The following is an 11917-nucleotide window of genomic DNA, read 5'->3' as shown; positions in this document are numbered from 1 at the left end:
AATGTGGTATATTCATACAAAGAAACATATTCAACTGTAAAAAATATGAAATTCTAATACATGATACAACACGGATGAACCTTAAAAACATTATGCTAAATGAAATAAGCCAGACACAAAAGGACAAATATTGTATGTTCCACTTAGGTAAAATATCTGAGTAGGCAAATTCATAGAAAGTAGATTAGAGGGTACCAGGGGCTGGGGTAAAGGGGAAATGGGAGACTGATTTCTTAATGGGTATAGATTTTTTTGGGGTGATGAGAAAATTTTGGGAGCACCTGGGTGGCTCAGTCAGTTGAACATCTGACTCTTGGTTTCAGCTCAGGTCATGATCTCACAGTCGTGAGATCAAGCCCTACGGAGGGCTCCACGCTCAGCTTGGAGTCTGCTTGGGATTCTCTCTCTCCCTTTCCCTTTGCCCCTCCCTGTGCTCACATTCTCTCTCTCTCTCAAATAAATAAATAAACCTTAAAAAAAAAAAGAAAAAGCTTTGGAAATAGATACAGTGATGATTGTAAAACATTGTGTATTATAATTAATGCCACTGGATTGTACACTTAAAAATGATTAAAGTGACAAATTTTATGTTGCATATATTATTACAATAAAAAGAAAAAAATAAAAAAGGTAAAACAGGAAATCATGGATTTGTGTGAAAAATAAATATAATATTTCTGCATATCAGTCAAAGCCAATTCCTATATTTGGAAGCGATTTTTAATTGGATTTGACCAACTCAACCTAGTGTTGGAAAGCAGAAGACCAACTTTCCCCAGAAAAAATTTTCAGGAATAAAGGAGATTCTACCGCAATAAAGGTTATTTGATCCATTAAACAGGTACTTATGAATTAAAGCACACACTTTACCTATTTTGGTTTCGTAGAGCTCTCTCCTCAATTAGGGCTAAATTATACCCTGACTGTAGCAACCACTAAGCCTCCTGTTCTTCTTACAGCTAATCAATAGCATCCTCTCTGAGGAAGGCGGGAACAAGCCCTGATATCCTTCCCACAATTGCTTTGATATTCTGGGGAAATTTTTATTCATGGCGGTAGTGAACCAAGGGCTGGGGGTAGGGAAATATGGTGCTTCATAAGCTCTTGCAAATTAAAAATACAAAAAAAAAAGATTTTGGCACAATTTTGAAACATTTGTGATTCTGAATGTCTGAATACATTAGAATGTGGATTTAAAGCATTTATGTTATAGATTTTCTGTGATTAAGCTTAAAAAACAGTGTGGAAGGTTATACTTAAAAAATCTAACTTGAATTTGATATGCTTTAAATGAAATAAGAATATTTGAGAGCTAGATAAGAAATTCTGTAAATCCAGGTTCTCCATATTAACCATTTGTTGGCCTTCTGGGATTATTATAGATATTTGAAAGTACTAACGTTTCATTAGGAATATCTATTTCTCTATTCCAGAGTAGACTTTCTAGCTAGCAGCCTGTCCAGGTTTCACTCCATTCTCAGTTGCTAGAGGCTGAGGCGCAGTTCGTCATGTTTGCCTGCCTACTTAACTCACATTTGGAGACCGAAGGAAGAAATGTGTCTTTCCTCTGCTGTTGGGAAAATTTTATTCCCTTTGAACCATACTTTTATAATTGTCTCTTCAAAATTTTCCTTGTTATTTTTAGCTCTTGTTATTTTTAGCTTTTTGCCAAGTCCCTGTGTGTTTTTCTTCTTCTTTTTTTTTTTCTTTGACTGCTTAATGCTCTTTAAGCTCAGAAAGGGTAAGGGGGATTTTATTCCTCAGTGAATCATTTACAAACATGCTACAAGCATAGAGTCTCCACCTCAAGTGTAAGAACATGCAAGGTGTTATGTAGGTGAATGTGTACGTACCTGTATATGTGTGTATGGAAAAGCATCTCTTCACTTCCTACGTGGAAAAGGAGCCAGAAAAAATAGAACTGGGGTGTTCTGTTTAAGGTAGGTGCCACTTATAACTGAGAGACTGTATGTACGGTGCTGACATCCATACTTACGTATAAACAATGACTTAATAATGGACCTTTTATAATGACATTTAATTTGGGGAACATTTGAAAATGTCATAAACACATGTATTAATCTCTATAGAGTTGTCATTTTCAAAAATTCCAAGTATTTTCTTGTGTTGAATGCTTTACAACTCTTGCTTCTGATGTGACGTTTGGCTGGGTCTGGAACTGAGGAAGTGCCTCCAAATGTAACATGTTCTTTGTGACCACGTTTAAATAGGAGGAGTCTTTAGAAACGGCTTTGTGTGCACATTTGTATCAATAGCTTATTCAACCGCTAGAGCTATGCCTCAAGGACATGGTTGCTGATGCTGAAAGCCCAATACTGCACTCTAACCTGCACTTTCTGGCTCAAACAGCTGTTGCTGAATGAATGAATGAGTGAATGAATGAGAATATAATATTTAAAATGGTCTGTGTGTTTTCATTGGAAGGAGAGTGTAAGATGAAGAAGTCCCCATTAATCCATCACTGAAATGAGGTTGTTGGCATGAGGATGAGATATAGCTGAAATATAAATAGGTGAAAGCCGAATGATAGACAAGCAAATTCTTGCATGCTAAATAATGTCCTAGATTGCTTAGAGTCATGCGAGAGGGGCTCAGTAAACCCGTTGTCCCTGGAACCTGTGGATTTTTGGCGTTGTTGTCTACTCTGCGCCTAGGTACACGCCTCTAGCCCTCCTTCCCTTGTCAGCCACCCACCTACTCTGGCTGGTTGGTGCCTATACTCTCGTCGATTTTGTCTGCCTACCATCCATTCCTACTTCTTCGAATAGCAGCTTATTTTTTCTTTTGGGGAATGACCCCTTCCCTGTTGAATGCAATTTCAGTGAGACTGTCAGGCAAGGTACCCCTGTCAACTCCTGACTGAGGGGTGAGCAAGAACTCGAGATCGGGTCCTTTCTCCTTGACTTGAATTTTGTCCTGAGTGGCACAGGGCCAAGTGAATAGGACTAGAACACATTCGTCATCATTGTGGTGTGATTGTGGTGGTCGAGAAGGAACTGTCTGTTTAACCAAATTCCTAGAGCATCTGGGATTCTAGCTTTTTCTCAAAAAAATCTTTTTTTGCCCCCTGCTTTTTCTTTAAATCTATGGGCAACCTCTTATTATGGGTAAAACATTCTTTTCCCCTTAAGCTAGCTAGAATCAGTTTCTGTTGTTTGCAACTGACAAAATCTAAGTGACACCGGCTCTTCTTTTCCTAAGTCCTATACCCAGCATGGGCAGTTCTTCCTCTGCCCAGCCTCAGCCTTGGGCAGGGAGGAAAGGGGAGGAAGCCTGCCAGAGCTTCCTTGGTGGTGTCACTATTTTCTGTTCTGCTCAAAGATGAAGTTTAGTCTTCTTGTTTTTTTGACTCTTCAAGGTTACAGAAGATAGATGAAATCCTGTACTCAGAGCATTTTCCCGCTTGCATGTATTCTTAGTCTACGGCACCAGGATGCTCAGTGCCCAACCCAATCTCAGTCTCTCTGTAGCAATTTGAGTGTATATGTGCCTCAGTGACCTGCCCTGGTTCTTTTAAGGGAGGAAGGGTTGGATCACACAGAGAGAGGCACCACCACCCCCTGTGCACATACATATCCTTCTCCCCATTTCTCCTCTTTGCCACTCCACCCTAGGAGGAGAAGACTTGAGTCCATTTGTCATGTAAAAGATAGACATTAGAGAAAACAGAAACACCAGCAATTACGGTGTTGAATACACACATATTATTTATTCTGGGAATGCTCACGCTTCCAGCGTGTGAACTCCTCAGAAATACATATGTGCTTTTGTTCAGTTTAATTTCAACAATTGTATAATATTATAAACATTGATTAAATATCTGTGCTTTCATGAAAGAAAGGTCCTGCTTCTATGCAAATATTAACAAAGTAGTTAAGAAAACACAAGGAAGTAACAAAGAAATTATGACTCATGGGCAGATGGTTTCTGAAATTATATATTTTTTCTGTAAAACAGTTGTTTTAAAAGCATTAATGCTGATCTTTCTTTTAGTGTGTGGGTGTGTAATTTAAGGTAAAACACCTTCATTGTACAATGCACACTTTACTTTGCCAAGTACTTATTTTATAATAACTTTTTTCTCTTGAAATATTTCCTCAAATAATTTTTAGTAATTGTTCATGGGGTGGGGGGGTGCTATTTCTAGGAAGATTCTTACTTGAGAACTGAGAGAAATCTTGACAGTATTTTCCAAGGCAGAACAGAATACATGTTATTGAAGAATATCTCCTTAAAAGGAAATTCTACAACTTCTCCTATGGACCCTTTCTAAAGTTTATCAGCTGGTCTCTGTCAGAAAATTGTTCTTAATCGTGACCTAAATATCTCATGTTGTATTCTAAATCCTTATTTTCTTTTTTCCTAAGATGAAGAACAGCCAGGAACAACATTCTGAGTAAGGATGAAGGCGTAAATGTGAAATGGCCGGCTAAAATTCTCTGATAATATGAATTTTAAAATAATTTTTCTCATTGGCATACTTGCTGATTTTGATGAATCTCCTTGCCCATTTTATACCTTTACATTTCCTTTAGGTAGTGGAGACAGAAGTGGACACACTATGGAACAAAAGTGGAGAATAACTGGACTGACTCTTAGAGCAGGGCTCCTATTTCTGTATCCCATTATTAGAATTGACTTTTAGATCTCAGTGACATATTGATGTTTATAAGTCAATTTGATGTCCAAGCTGACCTCTAAATTGATTTCTACTCTCAACTGATCAGTCCCGGCATGTGAGACCATCTGGTTGGACACCCACATGATTGGTCAATGGTGTGGATTTGTCTCATCAGATAGCATGAAGACACAGCTGTGGAGAAGCCGGTCCTTCCCTTGCTATCTCATGTCTCTCATCAAATTAATTGCTTGATGGAAAATCACCACTTTCTTTGCCAAAATTGTTTTTCATGTGAAGGACTATGAACTGTGCTTCCTAGTTAGAGCTTCAGTTATTTTTCATATTTTATATATAGAATATTAATTTCTCATCCTGAGATGTACTTTTTTGGTATCCTCTCTTAAAACGTTAGATTGGTCTTGACCACTTTCTTAATTTAATAAATACATCTCCATATGAAAGAACTCTTTTCATTCCCTGTTAGATAGATGTTAACTACACATTTAAGGCCTCTATGGTCTTTATTTTACCACTGAAGCCAAGAGACACATGAACTCAGGATTGCCTCTAATTTTGCTCCCAAAGGTTGACAATGGTCTTTAAGGAAGAAAAATTATCCATCTTCTTGTGTGTTGTGTAATTTTATTCTCTTGATTGTAGTCTAGCTCTAGACTATGCTATTCCCACTTTCTATATAAATTTTCTCTCTCCTCCCCTTTTTGATGAAAATTCCATATGGTACCAGATAAGAATTCTTGCTAAAGTTGGGGCATAGCATTTATCGCTTCCTCTTGACCCACCAGATCTATTATTCTGCCTTGTTAGAAAATTAGGTGAGTCTGATGAGACCTGTTCCTTATAGATCATATATTCTGATGCCTTCAAGGTGTTTGTGAATTTATTGTGTAATGATTTTTTTCTAGCAATTTTTTAGCATGGTTCATGGATTTGAAATATCCAGAAGTATTTCCTTTTTCAAATATAACTACTCTGTTTACCCCTTCACTGCTTGTTTTTAAAAAAATGGAAATAATGCAAATATACAAAAAAACCAAACAAACCCCACACAGACTAATATGACAAAAATATTATTCTAGTTTAATCACATAACACTTTTTAAAGTCCATTCTTCTAGTGGTAAGCATATGGGTTATTTTCACTATTTTGCTGTCATAAGTAGCAGTACAAAGAATATTGCATGCAAGTATCTTCAGCTATCCTGTAAGAGTTTCTTTAGGATATAAACCTAGGAATGGAACTGCAGAAACAGAAACATGCTTATCTTCAATCCTTTTAGATATGGTCAAATTTTTCTCAAAGGGCCTACTAATTTGTAACTACCTCCTTCGGTAGTTTATGAGAGTTCATTGCTCCATATTCTTGCCAACACCTGGTACTTTAAATTTACCGTTAACCTGATGGGTATGAAACAGTCCCACACTGTGGTTTTTTATTTATTTTATTTTATTTATTTATTTATCTATTTGGGAAAGGGAGGGGAGGGGCCAAGGGAGAGGGAAAGAGAAACCCAAGCAGACTCCACGTTGAGCGAGGAGCCCCATGACCCTGAGATCACGACCTGAGCCGAAACCAAGAATCAGAGGCTCAACTGACTGCACCACCCAGGAACCCCCCACACTGTGGTTTTAATTTGCATTTTCCAGATTACTGGTTAGGATGAACATCTTTTCATTTCTTCCTTAGTCATTCATATTTCTTCCTCTTTGAAAAGCTTGCCTCTTTATATCCTTTGGCTATTTTTCTATTGAGCTTTTTTTTCCTTCTTAGTTTTCAGAGTTCTTGGTAAATTCTGGATACCATCCATTGGTAGTTATTTTTGTTGTAAGTATCTTCTCCTGGTCTGTAGTTTGTCTTTTCTTTTTAAGTTGTCTTTTGCTGTGTGCAAGTTTTATTTTTAAAATGTCATTAGTAGGGGCGCCTGGGTGGCTCAGTCATTAAGCGTCTGCCTTTGGCCCAGGGTCCTGGGATCGAGCCCCACATCGGGCTCCCTGCTCAGCGGGGAGCCTGCTTCTCCCTCTCCCACTCCCCCTGCTTGTGTTCCCTCTCTTGCTGTGTCTCTCTCTGTCAAATAAATAAATAAAATCTTTAAAAAAAATGTAGTTAGTAGTATAAGTTCTTTTTTTGTTTTTACTTTGGCATCTTGTTTCAGAAATCATTTTCTACCCTGCAGACATAAAGATTATTGCCCCTTCCTATAAATGTTTTACATTTTTGTTTTTCAGTTGTTTTGATCTTTTAAACTACGAACAACCTTTGTAAATGGTAGCCCAATTTATTTATTTTCTATTGGGCTAATTTGCCAAGAACCCATTGTCTTAACTATTAGAGTTTTGTAATGAATGCTGATTACTTATGACTCTGTCAAGTTACCCCAGCTTGTTCTTTGTTTCCAAAATTGCCTCAGACTTATTTTTCATTGCTTTTCCAAATTTTAGGATCAGTTTTTCAAGTTCTACAGAAATATCTGTTGGTATTTCTATTGGAATTACATTAATTTATTTATGAGTTTGAGCAAGATGAAATCTTTATAGTTTGATTCTTTCTATCCATGAGCATCACATATTTCTTCATTTTTGCCAAACTTTTCTACTTTCCAATAAGGTTTTGGAAATTTTCTCCATATAAATGCTACCTAATTAAAAAAATTTATTCCTATTTATTTTGCAGTTTTTGTTTGTTGTTGTAGATGGGGTCTTTTAAAAATTACTTTCTAATTGTTTTCTGGCATGTGGGGATGCTATAGATTATATATAGTTCTTTTCACCTCATAGTTCTGCTGAACTCTCTTATTATAATTTGTCTATAGATTCTTTTAGAGTTTTCTAGGCTGAAAATCCTATTATCTGTAAAGTAGTGACACCTATGCTTACTCCTTTCCAAATCCTTAAGTCTTTCTTTTTTTTCTTTAAAGATTTTATTTATTTAATTGACAGAGAGAGACAGAGTGAGAGAGGGAGCACAAGCAGGGGGAGTGGGAGAGGGAGAAGCAGGCTTCCCGCTGAGCAGGGAGCCCAATGCGGGGCTCGATCCCAGGACCCTATGACCATGACCTGAGCCGAAGGCAGACGCTTAACGACTGAGCCACCCAGGTGCCCCTAAAAATTTTTTTTGTATTTGTTTATTTACCCATTTTAAGTGGGCTTCATGCCCAACATGGGGTTCAAACTCGTGACCCCGAGATCAAGAGTTGCATGCTCTTCCGACTGAGCCAGTCAGGCACCCCCATATAACTTCTCTTTTAATCTAATAAAGTAGTCAATTACATAAATGCATTTTTATCACATTTAATCATCCTTGCATTGCATTATCATCCTTGCATGACAATTATGGTTTGTTTTGTTTTTAAATACACTGAAAAAAATACACTGCTAGATTAAGATTGATATTTTGTTTAGGATTTTTTGTCCATGCTTATAAGTGAAATTAATCTGTAATTTTAGTTTTTTAAATATCTTGATTTTTGTATCAAAGTTACTGTTAGCTTCATTAAATGACTTAAGTACCAGCACTACCACTCCCCTCTTCAATTAGTAAAACAATATTTATAGAATTAGAATATCTGTTCTATGAATGTTTGGTGTAACTCACCTCTCCCTTGTAAAGGCATCTGAGTGCAGAGTTGTATTTTTTTGTGATTGAACATAATCTTTTAATAACTATTGTTATATTTACTAATGTCCTCTCATTTAAATTTTTATGTGTTACAGAGACTTATTTGTGTGATTATGAAAATGTACCAATCTCTTCATGACACAACTCTAACATATAAAAAAATGTAATGCCGTACATATTATTTATGACAATTATCTAACCAGGGGCATAAGTTTAAATTCTATGTGCTTATGTAAATATTGAACCCCTTAAGTTTTGGAATATTTTATTATCGAAACATGTCAGATTTAGCATGTTGGTGGCATGATAACAGCAATTAATATTTATTGTCACCTATCCTGTGTCAGGAAGTTGACTTACATTTTTATATTCAATGCCTATAGTAATCCCATGAGAGTTGGCTAATCCCATTACACCTGAGTAAAGCCTAGGGGCTAGATAACGTGTATAAAATCTCATGAGTAGTGAGTGGCAGATTTGAGATTTAAATTACATGTGTCTGAGGGAAAGAAAGGTGTTTTTTTTTTATTGTTACATCTTACTGGGAAATGTGTAATAAGGACTGAGAATCAGTTTTGACAATAAGTAGTAAATTTTATTGATGTTATTTTTTGAAATTGAGATTCATGATACAAGCTTCTAAGAAAATTGACTATGGTAAATATAAATACTGCTAGAACTTTCATGTACTGTCTAATAGCCTATACACTGCACAACTCCAGAGGGCACCATTGATATGGGCTTCGAAGTGAATGGTGCTTCTCTCGATTTATGTAGTACAATGGTGTTTAATGCTGCAAACAGGTACCTGCATTGTAAGATTCTGAGGAAAGAAAGAAGTCATTCCAATGAAGATATACTTTCTTTAAAATTAGTAAAAGATTAACTGTATCATTGGGCCAAGTTTTGGGATTCCTGTTAGTATATATAATGGGGCTTGTTAAGATTGTATTTTACAAAACTTGTACTTGATATTTGCTGTTCTCAGTTTACTTCATAAAAAAGGAGAAACATGTTTCAGATGAGGGCAGCTAATTAACTCCCAAATTTTTCTTTGGACGTCAGCTGTAATATTAAAGAAGTTTAAAAAAGAAACTTATAAGGTTTGATGATTTGCTCATGAAATTATTCTTGCAGTGCAATGGAAAAAGGAAGCAAGTATGTTTTCTTAAAGAAGTCCAGAATTGTTTCCCATTTAATTACTTTCCCTTAATGAAATGCAACATGGAGCTTTTAGTAAAAGAATAAGTGATAAATACAGCAAATGTGACAATTTATTTAGCCATGATTCTAGATTTGGAAATAATTGGTATACTAATAAAACAGAATTTCATAATATGAACATATTTTATGGGCACTAGAAGTAAGGTAAGTTTTGGTGAGTTTTTTTTTTTTTTGAGACTTTATTTCTGGCCAGTATTGTGCCCATTATATTTTATGTTTTGAATGCAAAACTTTTGTAGTATTTCTGATTTCCCCTGACCCATCCATTCTTTTGTGCTTGTTTCTCCATTTTCCACTAGACTTTGACTCCTTTACTGAAGATATATTTTTTCCTTCCAGCTCCTTTTTTCACAGCAGTATCCATTCTCCCTGCTGGCTGTCAGTTCTTTTTCTTCTCTCAAAGTCATTTCAGTCATTGTTCTTTATGCCTCTCAGAGGAATAAAAAAGGGCTGGTCTCTGAATTTTTATTTCTCTTTGAAGCAAGGAGAATGCAGAGTGTGCTAAAAATCACTTTAGCTTAATAGGCTCCCAAAAAGTGAATTCAGTTTTTTTCTCTGTTGCCATTAAAAAAATTTATTTACCCTGTCATTTAAACTTTATAATAGATTACAAAAACTTTTAACATTTAAAATGACACGAACAGTTGGCATTTTTTTATTTTGGACTTACCTTAAGGCAATGTGTAAAGATAGTGTTTCTCTGACTTTGGTAAAATCTTTGACTTCTCAAAACAAATGTGTTAATGCAATGTTTCTGAATGAAAAAAAGCTAAACATATTAATGTTTTTTCCCTTTAAGTTTTTTAAAAGCTCTGCTTATATTCCCTGAGAAAATCTTGGTCTTACATATTACACACATATGGCCATATGCATGCAATCCCCAACTTGCACCTTTCAGAAGTTAAAATGTTGGCTCATTGACTAGGATCTAGAATGCATTTCCTCATAATAGCAATAAAGTGGGTGGTGGTTATGTTCCATTAAAGCCTATTTCAGTCCTAATGTCAGTGCTATATCATTGTGTCTAACAGCCATCGATAATGTTGCTTATATGAGCACTACCTTTTGAGATCTGGTAGTTATGATGGTTATGAGGTAGGGTAGGCAAGGCCTATAAGTGACATCTCCCTACTGAATGACCTTGGACTCCACTGGGAAGGGAGAGTGGTGAAGACCACCTAGAGTCAGAATCTGAATTAGTCATAACTAGCTACATATAAACTCGACGTGATTTTACTTGTTCTTTGTATGGAATGCATAACATCACATATCTTGGGGAAATAGGATAATCTTTGGAAAAAACCAAAGCCACATGGTAACCTCCAGTTGTTTTGAGAATTAGAAGAGTATAATATAGATCAAGGATTCTTAGATATATGGTAAATATATAAGTGCCTTAACATAATTTTTTTAACCACTCATTTATGCATTTTTATTTACTAATGTTTGTATCAGTACACTAAAACTGAATTTTAGAGACACTGGATATCATTAGTTTGGATACCATTAGTTTATTATAAAAGAGAGACATGAAAATTATTTACATGATGAAAGATTTCACAACTTCACTGGAATGGGCAGCTTCACTTCATGCCATTTTAATAATGATTTCAGTCCACGTACTTTCCGAGAATGTCACCATCTCTAAATAAGAAATAATCCTTGTCATCTAGAACTACTTTGGTGCCTCCATATTCTGGGAGAAGAACTTTATCTCCAACTTTCACACTAACTGGTTGAATCTCTCCACCCTTTCCTTTAGAGCCCGATCCAACAGCTACTACTGTTGTTTGCAACACTTTTCCTTGAGATTTTTCTGGAAGCATAATACCTCCTTTGGTTACAGTTTCAGCTGCGCTCCTTTCAACTAAAACTCGGTCAAAGAGGGGAAGAAACTTTCTAAACGCCTGCCCTGCCATGACGCCGACCACCGCAGTTGGTACTCCGCTCTGGAGCTGCCGCCTCTGCAAGAAGACCCCAAGTGCCTTAACATAATTTAACAAAAATGTAGTTAGGGTTTCCTGAGTAACATGTTGCTATTTTCAACATTGACTATAAAAGCCCCTTTAATTCCTCTTTATAGCCAAACCTATTATAACATTGCGCTAAAGAACACAAACTTTTACTGCCTTATTCATAAAGAAGGCCGAGAGGCTAAAGATAAATGAAACATTAGTCTTCTCCTTTCTTTAGCTTGCCGTTTCTCTAGGTCTAACTACCCAGTTTGCCTTGTGGAGTCTAAAACGTATTTGTATAAAGATTTTGGACCATAAATTTTAAGCTCTAGAATTTCTTCTCTCCATTGCTCTTTCTCCCCCTTCTCTCTCCTCTCTTGGCATTTGTGCTATATTTAGTTTATCTAATTTATTTCTCAAATTTGGTAATTCAGGTATTGTACCTGTATCCAATTTCATTAGA

At 36.1% G+C, this 11917-nt stretch overlaps 1 pseudogene; it reads right to left on the bottom strand.

Annotated features, from left to right (window-relative positions):
* Positions 1-10917: 10917 nt before the first annotated feature.
* On the bottom strand, positions 10918-11468 carry LOC112825871 (10 kDa heat shock protein, mitochondrial pseudogene; annotated as a pseudogene).
* Between the last annotated feature and the right edge of the window lie 449 nt (positions 11469-11917).

The sequence above is a fragment of the Callorhinus ursinus genome, unplaced genomic scaffold (genome assembly GCF_003265705.2).
Source record: "Callorhinus ursinus isolate GAN/ISIS: 27379988/994484 unplaced genomic scaffold, GSC_fseal_2.0 scaffold4, whole genome shotgun sequence".
Classification (NCBI taxonomy): domain Eukaryota; kingdom Metazoa; phylum Chordata; class Mammalia; order Carnivora; family Otariidae; genus Callorhinus; species Callorhinus ursinus.
This window is presented reverse-complemented; position numbering and strand designations above follow the sequence as displayed.